Here is an 11,613-nt window from a genome sequence, read left to right as displayed (position 1 = left end):
GCCCACGCAGGGGTGGGGGTGGGGGTGGGGGTCACTGCGGCAGAGAAAGGGAGGCGGCTATGGTGAAATCATCGAGCTGAGGGGATTTCTACGAGAGGGACTCTCCGAAGTGAATGGGGTCCAAGGAGATCATCAGGGTTTCTGTGTGCTCGGTTGGTTTTGTTCGTGCGTGTGTTTGTTTTTTCTGGACGAGGCCAAAGAACTCCTCGGGTGGAGGTGCGTGTCCGAAGGGTCTGACAGGATGGGAGGATGCGGGGCGAGTCAGTCCATGTGCCCAGAAAGAGAGAGAACCTGTCATAGCTGAGACTCAGGCCTTTTTTGGACCTAGGCCCAGAGAGCAGTTCGGCTCCGAGCATTCACGGAGAAGTTCGTCGCCACCTCAGTCGTGTCCCCCACCCCCGCCCTCCCCCACGCCTCGGCCCCCAGTGAAGGAGGAATCATGAAGTGGCCGCACTTAGGCTAAGCCAATTTTGGGCTTTATGCTTACTGCTTGCTTTTAGAACGATCAGCAAACTCGACTGACCAGACACCGCTCCCAGCCCCAGGCCCACTGTTCAAAGCAGCTAAAGTTGTCGATTCTAACTGTTTGTTTGATTGGACCTTCCTCTGATCGTTCAAATTGACAATCATGTTTGACGTCTGAGTCTTTCCCCAGGAAGGGAGTCACGGGAGGATAAGCTCAGGAGAACGACCAGCCCCCTCCCACCCCCCCACCCCGAGTTCCTCCGTGGCGCTGGTGCCGCCGGGTGAGTCTGACCAGAGAAAGAAGGTCACGGGCTGATGACCTACTAGACCACCAGGAGGTCCCATGTTACCAGACACTCATCCAGATTTAGGAGGAAGTTTTATCAGAGACCCTTGTTGATCATGAGCACCTTTTATGCTCCCGCCTGTTGTGATTCCCTTTCATGCTCCAACCTGTTCGTCCACAGAAGCATGAAACCCCAACCCCAAGACGGGTTCACAGTTTGGAAGGCACTACTAGCCTGCTGTGAGTCCCCTTTGCCCAGCAAAGCAATCAAGCTGCCTCTTTTCTTCTAAACTCTAAGACCCTGTCTCTGGGTTATTTGGCTCGTCAGGGACGGGGTTGGGGGGGGCGATCTTTCGGCAACACCCGCACAAGTTTCCCTGAGTGGCAGGAACCAGCGTGGCCCTCAGGCCTCAGCCCCGCAGGCAGGCAGGCAGGCAGGCAGGCAGGCAGGCAGGCAGGCAGGCAGGCAGGCAGAGCTGGAGCGACCGTTGGTCCCGCCCCCGCCCGCGCACCCCCCCCCCCGCCCCCCGCCGCTGCTTCCGCCGCCGCCGCCGCCGCCGCCGCCGCCACTGCCGCCGCCGCCCAGGCCTCCTCCACCGATCGGTCCCAAATCGGGTCCTAAATCGACTGGACTGTCTCCTGGAAGCGGGGGCGGGGACGTCAGGAGGATCCATTCGGCAGGGCCTCGTTCAATCGCTTCATTCAAATGCAGAAAGCTCTGTGCTCAGGTCAGAGCCTTTGACTTGGCCTCCGGCTCCTCTCCGTTGAACGGCTTTTGTTTTTTGGTTTCAATTTCCCCACCCTTAGGCCACCCCGTCCCAACTGCACGGAGGGAGGCGGGAGGGAGGGGGAGAATCTCGCCTGGTCTCAGGCCAAAGGAGTCCCCTCCTTTTCCTAACCTGGGTAAACCCCACTAAACCGTTTGAGAATCATGGAAGGGCATGGAAGCAGACCTCTGACTTGATAGATTCCTCTGGGATGGGAGACTTTAAAAAAAAAAAAAATTCTTTTTCCCCTGCTTCCAGGGAGGCAGAAAGGAGGGACAGAGTGTTCCTCTTGCCTCGGGCAGTTCTTTCTTTGTTTGTTTCTTTCTTTTGTTAAATCATGCTTTTTTTTTTTTTCCCTTCCTTTTTTTTCCTTCCAGTTTTATTGAGACAGAGTTGACATACAGCAGTGTATACTTTGGGGGGCGGGCGGGGAGAGGAATTCGATTTTATGCATTTATTTTTGACCGGAGGTACTGGGGATTTAACCCAAGACCTTGTGCTTGCTTGCTAAGCACACACTCTACCACTGACCTATACCCTCCCCCTTGGCCACTTGTGAAGTCCCTTTCATTCAGCATAATCCATCGGGCACATTTTGGGGCAGCCTACTCTGGACCCCAACATTTCCCTATTCTGTAACTTCCCTGGAAGTTTTACACATTAAAAGCTGGGCTGTTGACTGTGCGTGTGCGTGTGCGTGTGCGTCCGTGCGTGCGTGCGTGCGGTCTGGGGGCAGGAGGGAGGGAATGGTTTCCTAGGGGGCCTGCGTTTCATGGACCCAGTTTCTTAGTTCTGAGAACAGGTCTGTTCAAGGAAACTGTTGCCGTTGTAGTATCTCGTCTCAGGAGGCGGTGGTGTCGATGGGCTTCTGAAGCTAGGCCTAGGGAGCAAGCAGTCAGGTATCGCCTAAGAGGCACTTGTGTGGACAACCAAAGTACAGCACAAAGGTGAATCGTCGGAGCAGATGAGAAACCAGATTCAGGGCCGGGAGTAGGGGGTCAGTCTGGTAGGAGATTTCCACACATCGGGGTCATCGAAACGGCTCGAGCAGTTTGAAATGCCTCTGATGATGTCCTGGGGTGTTCGGCTCAACTCTCTGAGCGGCTCCCCCGAAAACAGGCCCGAGGATGGTTTCCACAGGAGCTGTTGTGGCCATTTCTCTGACGTTTACCTCCCGTTGTCCAGCTTCAGTCTGCAAGGCTTCAGGAGACGGAGCGTTTTCGTACTCAATGATGCCAAGGCAAAAGGGTGAGAGAAAATGGGAAACATTCGTGGAGAGGGTCCTAGGCAGATAGTGGACGCAACTAGAAGACCTTCAGTCTCCGGGCTGGCTTTCAGGTTGAGACAAAAACCCTAAGGAAAGCGCTTGCTGCCACAGGACATAGACTAACATGGGAACCATCCAGAGAAGATCAGCACGGCCCCTGAACGTGGACGACACACGCCCATGCGTGAAGCGTTCCATAGTTTTAGTGAAGTCAGTCACCCAGGGAAAGACAGATATCCTATGCCATCACTTCTAGGTGGGATCTGAAAGTAAGTCAAGACACCCATCCATACATAAATAACTCCATTTTAAAAAGACTCCAAGGAACCTATTTACAAAACAGAAACAGACTGGACTCGCAGACATGGAAAAGAAACCGATGGTTAACACAGGGGACAGGGTAGGGTGGAGGAACGGGGTAAGGCGGAGGGATAAATCAGGAGTTTGGGATTAGCAGATATAAACCACCCTATACAAACTAGGTACACAAGTAGGTCCTACTGTCTAGCACAGGGAACTATGTTCAATAGCTTGTAATAACCTATCCTGAAAAAGTATACGTGTGTGTGTGTGTGTGTGTGTGTGTGTGTGTGTGTGTGTGTGTGTGTGTGAATAAGTGAATCACTATGCCGTACGTCATAAATGAACACAACATTGTAAGTCAACTATACTTCCATTGACAGAGAGTTCCTACAATAAGCAGGCAGACAGACCGACAGACCGTCAGACAGACAGACAGGCAGGCAGACAGACAGACACACACACACACACACACACACACACACACACACACACACACACACTGTCTGTCTGTCTGTCTGTCTGTCTGTCTCTCTCTCTCTCTCTCTCTCTTTCTCTGTCTGTCTGTCTATCTGTCTGTCTCTCTTCTAAGGGTGGAGAAGAGTTTGCTGAGCTATTTCGGGGGCCCTCTCATCCTAGTTCCTATCTCCAAGTTGGTTCAAAGTCCAAAAGGCCGTCAAGCACTTAGTCAGATAGGTCCCTCGAAGAATACCTCCCACATCACGATGACAGACTTCTTAGGCCAGCCGAGAAGGTCCTTCAGTTCTGTGCCCATCTTGGCTCTAAGTTGATGTCAGTCCTCCAGGATCCAAGAAAGCCACGTTGGAAAACAAGTGGTGATTTTGATGGGACAGAAGATCAGTCATTTGGGGGGCGAAGGGTGGGGTAGGGAGAGATACCAGCCTGTCTGTCTGTCTGTTTTCATCCAGTGTGGGAGCCTTCCCAAAGAGATAACTCGAGAAGAGAGAAACGGGGAGTTGACAAAGAACACGTGCGGTGGCGTGCCCTCCCCCCACCCCAGGAGAAGGCCAAGCCAGAAGTCCCTCCGGATGGCGGGCTCTGGACTCCGGCTTCCAGGGGAAGCGATATTTTTTCCTCCCCATTTCAGGCCCGGAAGAAGAGGGAGAGGCAGAGTGTCCTTCTCGGGCATCCGTTGTTTCTGAAGCACGCTTGTTGCCGAAAGATCGGCCCCCGTCCCCGATGAGCCCAAGAATCCAGAGACAAGGTCTTGGAGCTTAGAAGAAAAGAGGTCATTTTATCGCTCTGCCGGGCAAAGGGGATTCACAGCAGGCTAGCGTCTTCAAAACTGTGTACCCACCTTGGGGATGGAGTGGGTGGGGTGGTTCTAGAGCCATAGCTCAAACAATCAAGCATCGATCACCATCCACAGAATCGTTTTCTCATCAGAAGACTCAGCATGGTGTCACGATGCCTCCCAGGTGACCCATTCTATAGAGGCTGGCGGTTAGATCTCATTATCTCATAAGCACTCAAGGTGTGGCCTTCTTGGTCACTCAGGCTATTTTGTCAGGTCAGTAGTCCCGTGACCGACCTTCTCCTCGGAGAAGGACTCAGAGACCCAGCACGATGATGACTTGCAATGACTGAAATACAGTAGAAACAGTAAGATCGATAGCTTCCAGTTTCAACAACGGGCCTGGAACCGTGAGCAGCAACCGGTCAGTCAGAAGAGTCGACCGTTTTAAGGGCGAGCATAAGAAACCGAATGACACCCCCCCCCAAGCAAATGAATGAATGAATGAATGACCTAATGATCCTCCCCTCCTCTCCCCCCCCCCCCCGCCCCAAAACGAAGCAATCCGTTAGCCTAATTCCGGCCATTTTATTCATCCTCCTTCACCCTGAAGCCCCAGTCAGCCACGTGCCACAGTGGTCTGTTTTCCGGTTTCCTCCACCACCCCAACCCCCACCAACGACCACCCCGCCAACATCCCCCCATGCCCAACCACCGCCCCAAGCGCGGGACTGGACGGGGGTGCTGGGGGCTGAGGGGGCGGCGATGGCGGCTTGAGGTGAGGGTGGGGAGTGTTCCGCCCAGATCGTATAGGAAGCTCAAACACAGCTGCAGTACGAGACGAGATGGTAGATTTCTGTGAGTCCTCCCTCCTCTTAAAATCCTTCCTAAGGAGGAGACAGACAGAAAGAGAAACATCACCCTCACTCCCAACGCCTCCTGTGCCCTCGTTGCACCCCAAAACAACAACAAGAAAAACAAAAACAAACACAACCACAAATAACTCGCTATCCCTGGGGAAGAAGGTTTCGATGGCATGGGGATATCATTCTAAACTTCATTCCCTCTTCATCACATTTCATGGAAACCGATTGCAATCTATGAGGCCCTGTGAAGGTAGGGGTTGGGGGGTAGGGAGGAGGGAGGGAAGGGAAGGGGGGGAGAGAGAGAGAGAGAGAGAGAGAGAGAGAGAGAGCGCAGAGGAGAGGAGGGATAAAAGGGGAGAGGACAGGAAAGGAGAGGAGGGAAAAGAGGGGAGGGAAGGGGAAGCGAGAGGAGGCGAGGGGAGAGGAGAGGAGTGGAGGAGAGGGGAGAAGAGAGGAGCGGAGGGGTGAGGGGGGAAGGGAGGGGAGAACAGGGAAGAGGAGAGGAGGGGAGAGGAGAGGAAAGAGAGACAAGGGAGACAGACAGAAAGGCACACACACACACACACACACACACACACACACACACACACACACACACACACACACAGAATAGCGAAATGGAGAGAGAGACAGAGAGAGACAGACAGACAGACAGACACGGATCTAGGTCCGGGAGACTACACATGGGTATTCTTCTGAGTGATTTTATGTGTTTTCTCAATCGCCACCTATGGAGATAAAAGTCGCTCCCATAAGATGAAGGGAGTCCTTCTGCCACCGCCCCCGGCCCCGCCCTCCAGCACCGCTTGTGTTTGTCAGGGATTCCAAGCCAAAGCACGTGGAGGAGTGGGAGAGCTTCCTGGCGGCCCAAGGGGGAGGAAAGTCCGGCAGCATGAGAGAGGTAGTTGGCACGGGGAAGCTGGAGGCAGGCTGACGAGAAGATGGGTGAGGGGGCAGGGAGGAGGGTTTCCCAAGTTGGAGAGCCAAGACGAGGGAGGGGAGCCGTCGGTGGTCGCGTTCTGACCCCGACCCCGACCCAGACTGGAGCGGATCCCTGAAAGGAGGCGGTTCGGGCTCTCCTGCCGAGAACGCCCCTCTCTTCCTCTTTGTGCAGAAACACCTTCCGCGGACCGAGAAAGTCCATCCCGAGACCCTCGTCGGAAGAGTCCTTTCCAGACCCATCACGATCCTCCTGGGCCAAGGGGTCCAGGGGATGGGGCGGGGCCTCCATTCGATCCGTCTTCCGTCCGTCCATCCATCCGCAAGATCTTGAATATCCATGTAGGATTCCGGATGGTAGCAGTTTTCCAGGATCCTCCAGATCCTTGTAAGACCTCTCCTGGCAGATTCGACCCCTAGGTCGTACCGCGCAGCACAGGGCACTAGATTCAGTCCCTCGGGACGAGGGTTCCTGAAAAAGACCAGGAAAAAGAAGAACACAATCACTATGGTGTGCACCAGCCAGAAACCAGCACAACCTCGTCACTCTAACAGACTTGCCAAAGGCGGGGTGGGGAGAGAAAGTCATAGGATGGCTACCATCCCTCCCACCCCCACCCCACACGCCAAGCCCCCCAGCCCATCGTCATCCCTGCTCCCCCTCCTCCTCCCCCTCCCCTCCATCGACGCCCGCCTCCCGCTTGTACCCCACTCCTCCGAACCCAGCACCACCCACCTCGGCCTGGACGTGCTCGGCTCGGCTCGGCTCGGCTCGGCCCGGCCCGGCCCGGCCCGGCCCGGCCGTCCGGCCGACTTCTTCGCAGTGTCTAAAATAGCGCCCGGCCGACAGGCAGGTGGCACACGGCACCCGGCAGGGGAGCGAGCGGGACGGTTCGGGATCTCTGGGCGGCGGGGACACGCGGCCGGACAACCAGGAGCACGGACGGCCTGGCGTGCGTTTCTCCGCTCGGGGGGCCTCGACCAGGGACTGTGGTACGGGGAACGGGGACACACACACACACACACACACACACACACACACACACACACACACACACCCACCCCTTCACCCCCACCCCCACCCCCACCTCCACCTCTGACAGCTTTCATTTGTTTTCGGCCGACCGTCCCTCGATGAGGTACAAGTGCCGGGGCTGGGGCTGGGGCTGGGGCTGGGGGGGTGGAGTTCCTCCCTCCACAACGACCCCACACGGGCTCTGTTCCAGTCACCCGAGTCCTCTTCCAAGTGAGACCACAGGCCTCCATCACCCGGCGTGAGCACTCGGGGGAAAAAGTCACCATCCTCATCGCTCCGCTCCACCTCTACACGTGAAGAACAGTTCCCAGCCCACGCCACTCAACCCCACCCCACGCCCCGATGCCACCCACCGCAGTGGAGAGAAACGAGACGAATCCACAGACGTCCATCCATCCGATGAAGAAACGGACGGCCCCATTCCAAGGAAGCATAGATATCTAGTCAGGAGATTCATCGAGTACTATGGAGGCGGTGGGAAAGGGGGGGGTGTGTTGCGGTGGGGAGGGCCTAGAGATCCAGCAGTACAGCCCGTGCTTAGCATGCAAAAAATAAAGGCCCAGGGTTCAATCCCCAGCACCTACTCTTCAAAAATAACCCGCGGAGAAGCAAGACGGCGGAGTAGAAGGACACTCGTAGCTCACCCTCTCCCACAAATACACCAAAACTCACATCGACGGACCCACTCGGCCAATCAGAGCACCTGCGGAACTCCGACAGAACACCGCCCTCTTCGAAAGACAAAGACGCCCAAAATCTGGTAGGAGAAAAGGAGAAAAGAAAGAGTAAAAAGCAAAACAGTGCGGGAGGGACCGGTCCCGCGGGGAGGGAGCGGCAGAGGAGGAATAGGGCTCGTTCGCCAAAACTGCCCCTCTCCAACGGAGAGGCCGACGGGACGGAGGGGGCGCCCCCGAGCCTCAGATCTACCCAGAGCACCCCTTGACCGACCGATCCAAGTGAAAGGGGCACAGAGGGTCCCCGCGACACCCAGCCCGAGTCGCAGGCCGGCAGCCAGGGGCCGGGACAGGCCGCACGAGCCGGGCGGAGGACCGGGGCGGCGGCCGGGAGGGGATACAGAGCAGAACAACCCGCCCCCCCCCCCCATACATGACGGGAAAAGAAAGGCAAAGCAACACGGCCGGTGTGCCCTGGGGGGAGGGGCGCCGTAGCCTCCGTCTCCTCAGATCCGCGGCGCCATCACCGGCGCTTCTCGCGAGAAGAGAGGCGGGACGCAGCCACAGCCGCCATAGCCTCTGGCGTGCAGCATGCGGGCGGGGGCGGGGCCGAGACTCGAATCCGCACCCTGGGGCTCCGCAGCCTTCTAGGCAGGACTGAGATTCGTTTACAGCCCGAGGCAGATAGGATATTTCTGCCCCGGTACCTCAGAGAACTCGCGCCACCATGACTAAGAAGGAGCCGAGTTTTGGGACGCAGCTAGGGGCGGGGCGGTTCCACGGTCTTCCCCGAGCCCACCTACGGAGAGGAGCGCCGCCGACCCGAGTCGGAGCACACAGCCGCACGGAGCAGCGGAACGACCGGGGCCGGGAGAGGGCGGGCGGCCAGCCAGCCACCCTCCTTCCCGGGAGGAACGCAGCATCCGACCGCGGTGCCGGGAACACGTCCCCCCCCCCCTTTTTTTTTTCCTTTTCCTTTCTCTTTTTTAATCTCTCTTCTATCGGTTTTACCTTCTGTTACCTTTTTAACCTTGACTTTTGAACAGTCGTCTACGTCGACGGTTTTAATCCCTTTTAAATGTTTCCTTGAAAATCTTTTTATTATTATTATTTTTAAACATCCACCCCCTTTCCTTTTTCTCTTCTCTTGGTTTAGATCTCCTGTTATTGATTATTTACAGGTTTCAGATATCGTTTCTCGATCTTTTTTCTCCTTTTTATTAAGGTTATTAAAAGACGTCTCAACTCGATCGCTCTTCTGCTTCCACTTACTCTTCTATTATTGATTACACAGTGTCTTCAAACCTTTTCTTTCTCCCTCCTTTTCAAATCCTGTGTTTTATCTCTTGTTAAAGTCTGTTCTATTTCCGATTACCTTTTAAAAATTTACTTTTGAAACAATTGTGTTTTATTTTCTGATCTTTTCTATTTTTTAAAGGCTTTTAGAAGACGTCTCACCTCGATCGCTCTTCTGCTTCCACTTGCTCTTCTATTATTGCTTGTACACTCTTTTCAAACCTTTTTTTCCTCCATTCTTTTAAAATCCGGCTCCCCCACCCCCCTCCCCCTCCCACCGTCTCTGTCTCTGTCTCTCTCTCTCCCCCTATCCCCCTCTCCGTCTCCCTCTATCTCCCTCTCCCTCTCTCTCTCTCTCTCTCTCTCTCTCTCTCTCTCTCTCTCTCTCTCTCTCTCTCTCCCCCTCTCCCTCTCCCTCTCCCCCCCTTTTAAAGTTTTATTCCTGTATAGGCTTTAGATAAATACCTAAACTCCTTAAGGACCACAATAGATAACTGATACTCCTTAAGCCACAGTGCCAGAGAGATAGGAGCAGCATGAGGAAGCAGAGGAACCACTCCCAATGAAAAGAGCCAGAGAAATTCCCTGAAAGCACGATCCACAAAATAGACACGGATGGCCTGCTAGATCAAGATTTCAAAAAAGGAGAGATCCAAGTACCGAAGGACCTCCAAGTGATAGTGTTTAGATGTATACTGTACGTCAAAAACGAAATCGAAGCTCTAAAGAAGAGTCAAGGAGAACTGGTCAGCTCACTGGCTGACATGAGAAGTGGTCTAAAGGCTGTCCAAAGGAGGCTAGATCACACCGAGGAGCGAATAAGTGGCCCAGAAGACAGGACAACAGAAAGAACCCAATCAGAACAGCTGAGAGAAAAACAAATAAAGAACAACGAAAACAATCTCAGGGACCTACGGGACCATCGAAAGCGTGCCCATCTACGCACAATAGGGGTTCCAGAAGGGGAAGGAAGAAGCAAGGGGGTCGAAAAGGTATTTGAAGAAAGCATGACTGAAAATTTCCCAGCTCTAAAGAAGGAATCCGATATCCAAGTCCAGGAGGCTCAGAGGGTGCCAAACAGGGAGAACTCAAACAGACCCACACCGAGACCTATCCTAATCCAGATGGTCAGAGTCAAGGAGAAAGCAATGATCCTAAATGCCTTTAGGCAAGAGAAAAACAAAGAGTGAGTTCCAAGGGAACCCCCATAAGGCTCTCAGCGGATTTCTCTCCACAAACACGTCAGGCCAGAAGGGAGTGGCAAGATCTATTGAAATTCCTGAATGAAACACAAAACAAAACAAAACAAAACAATGCAGCCTAGGATACTCTATCCAGCAAAGCTATCCTTTAGAATAGAAGGAGAGGTAAAGAACTTCACAGACAAGCAAAAACTAAAAGAGTTTTGCAACACTCAACCCATGCGAAAAGAAACATCCACAGGTCTACTCTAAATAGAGAAGAAGCAGGACGGTACAAACATGAGACACTCATCCCCGGAAAGGTGATCACTCCCGTTCATTCCAAACAGAATAAACACAAAATTGTAAAAGAAGACATCTAAACCATCAGGAGTGACAGAGGGAAGCAAGAAAATATAGAGACTTTTATTTTTCCCCCTTCTCCTTCCTTTCTTTCTCTTTGAAACGTTTTGTTCTCGGTAGGATGGGCTTGAGATTCTATTACTATCTGTTTCGTACAAACAGTTATAGTCCTAGGTGAACAGATTTCCAAAAGAAAACGAACGAACGAACGAACGAACGAACGAACGAACGAACGAACTAACAAAACAGAAACAGACCGACAGATTACAAACTTGAGGTTGTCAGGGGTAAGGGCGGTGGGACGGGACTGGGATCTCCACATGTAGAATAGATAGACACGATGGTACCGTGGAACACGGGGAAGAAAAGTTTAAAAAAAAAAATCAAATAAGCCAAATGACGCCTACCCGCCCGAAGAAAGAAAAGTCCATAGACACGGACGCGCATGCGTACAGACACCGCATACAGAGAGAGAGAGAGAGAGAGAGAGAGAGAGAGAGAGAGAGACAGACAGACAGACAGACAGACAGACAGACAGACAGACAGACAAAGACAGACAAAGACACACATACTTAAGCCAAGCATGCAAACTAAAAATCCCTACATGACGTGAAGCAACCCAGATCATCCAATAACCAAGGACGCCCGGTCAACTAGAGATCCTTGGGGCCACAGGAGGCCAGGTAAGCCGCATAGGCACACGGAGTACAATCCCTTGGGCCACGGGCAGCTGAGAGGGCCGCGACAGCTGGTCGAACGCGTTGTGGGGGGGGGGGATCCACTGGGAGATCCACTCGGGCCGCCATCAGACAGAGGGCCGCGACGGCTGGTCGACCTCGTGGGGGGAGGGGATCCAATCAGAGATACGCTCGGGCCGCCATCAGACAGAGGGCCGCGACGGCTGGTCGACCTCGTGGG

At 53.9% G+C, this 11,613-nt stretch overlaps 1 non-coding gene across 1 annotated transcript; it reads left to right on the top strand.

Moving 5' to 3' along the window:
- The first annotated feature begins 2,882 nt into the window (after positions 1 to 2,882).
- On the top strand, positions 2,883 to 2,989 carry LOC140692525 (U6 spliceosomal RNA). Its single transcript, XR_012068093.1, has one exon. It is a non-coding gene; the product is annotated as a U6 spliceosomal RNA (small nuclear RNA).
- Positions 2,990 to 11,613: the final 8,624 nt, after the last annotated feature.

This window comes from Vicugna pacos, unplaced genomic scaffold, assembly GCF_048564905.1.
Source record: "Vicugna pacos unplaced genomic scaffold, VicPac4 scaffold_8, whole genome shotgun sequence".
Classification (NCBI taxonomy): domain Eukaryota; kingdom Metazoa; phylum Chordata; class Mammalia; order Artiodactyla; family Camelidae; genus Vicugna; species Vicugna pacos.
Note: the sequence above shows the minus strand (reverse complement) of the source record. Positions and strands in the feature narration are given on the sequence as shown.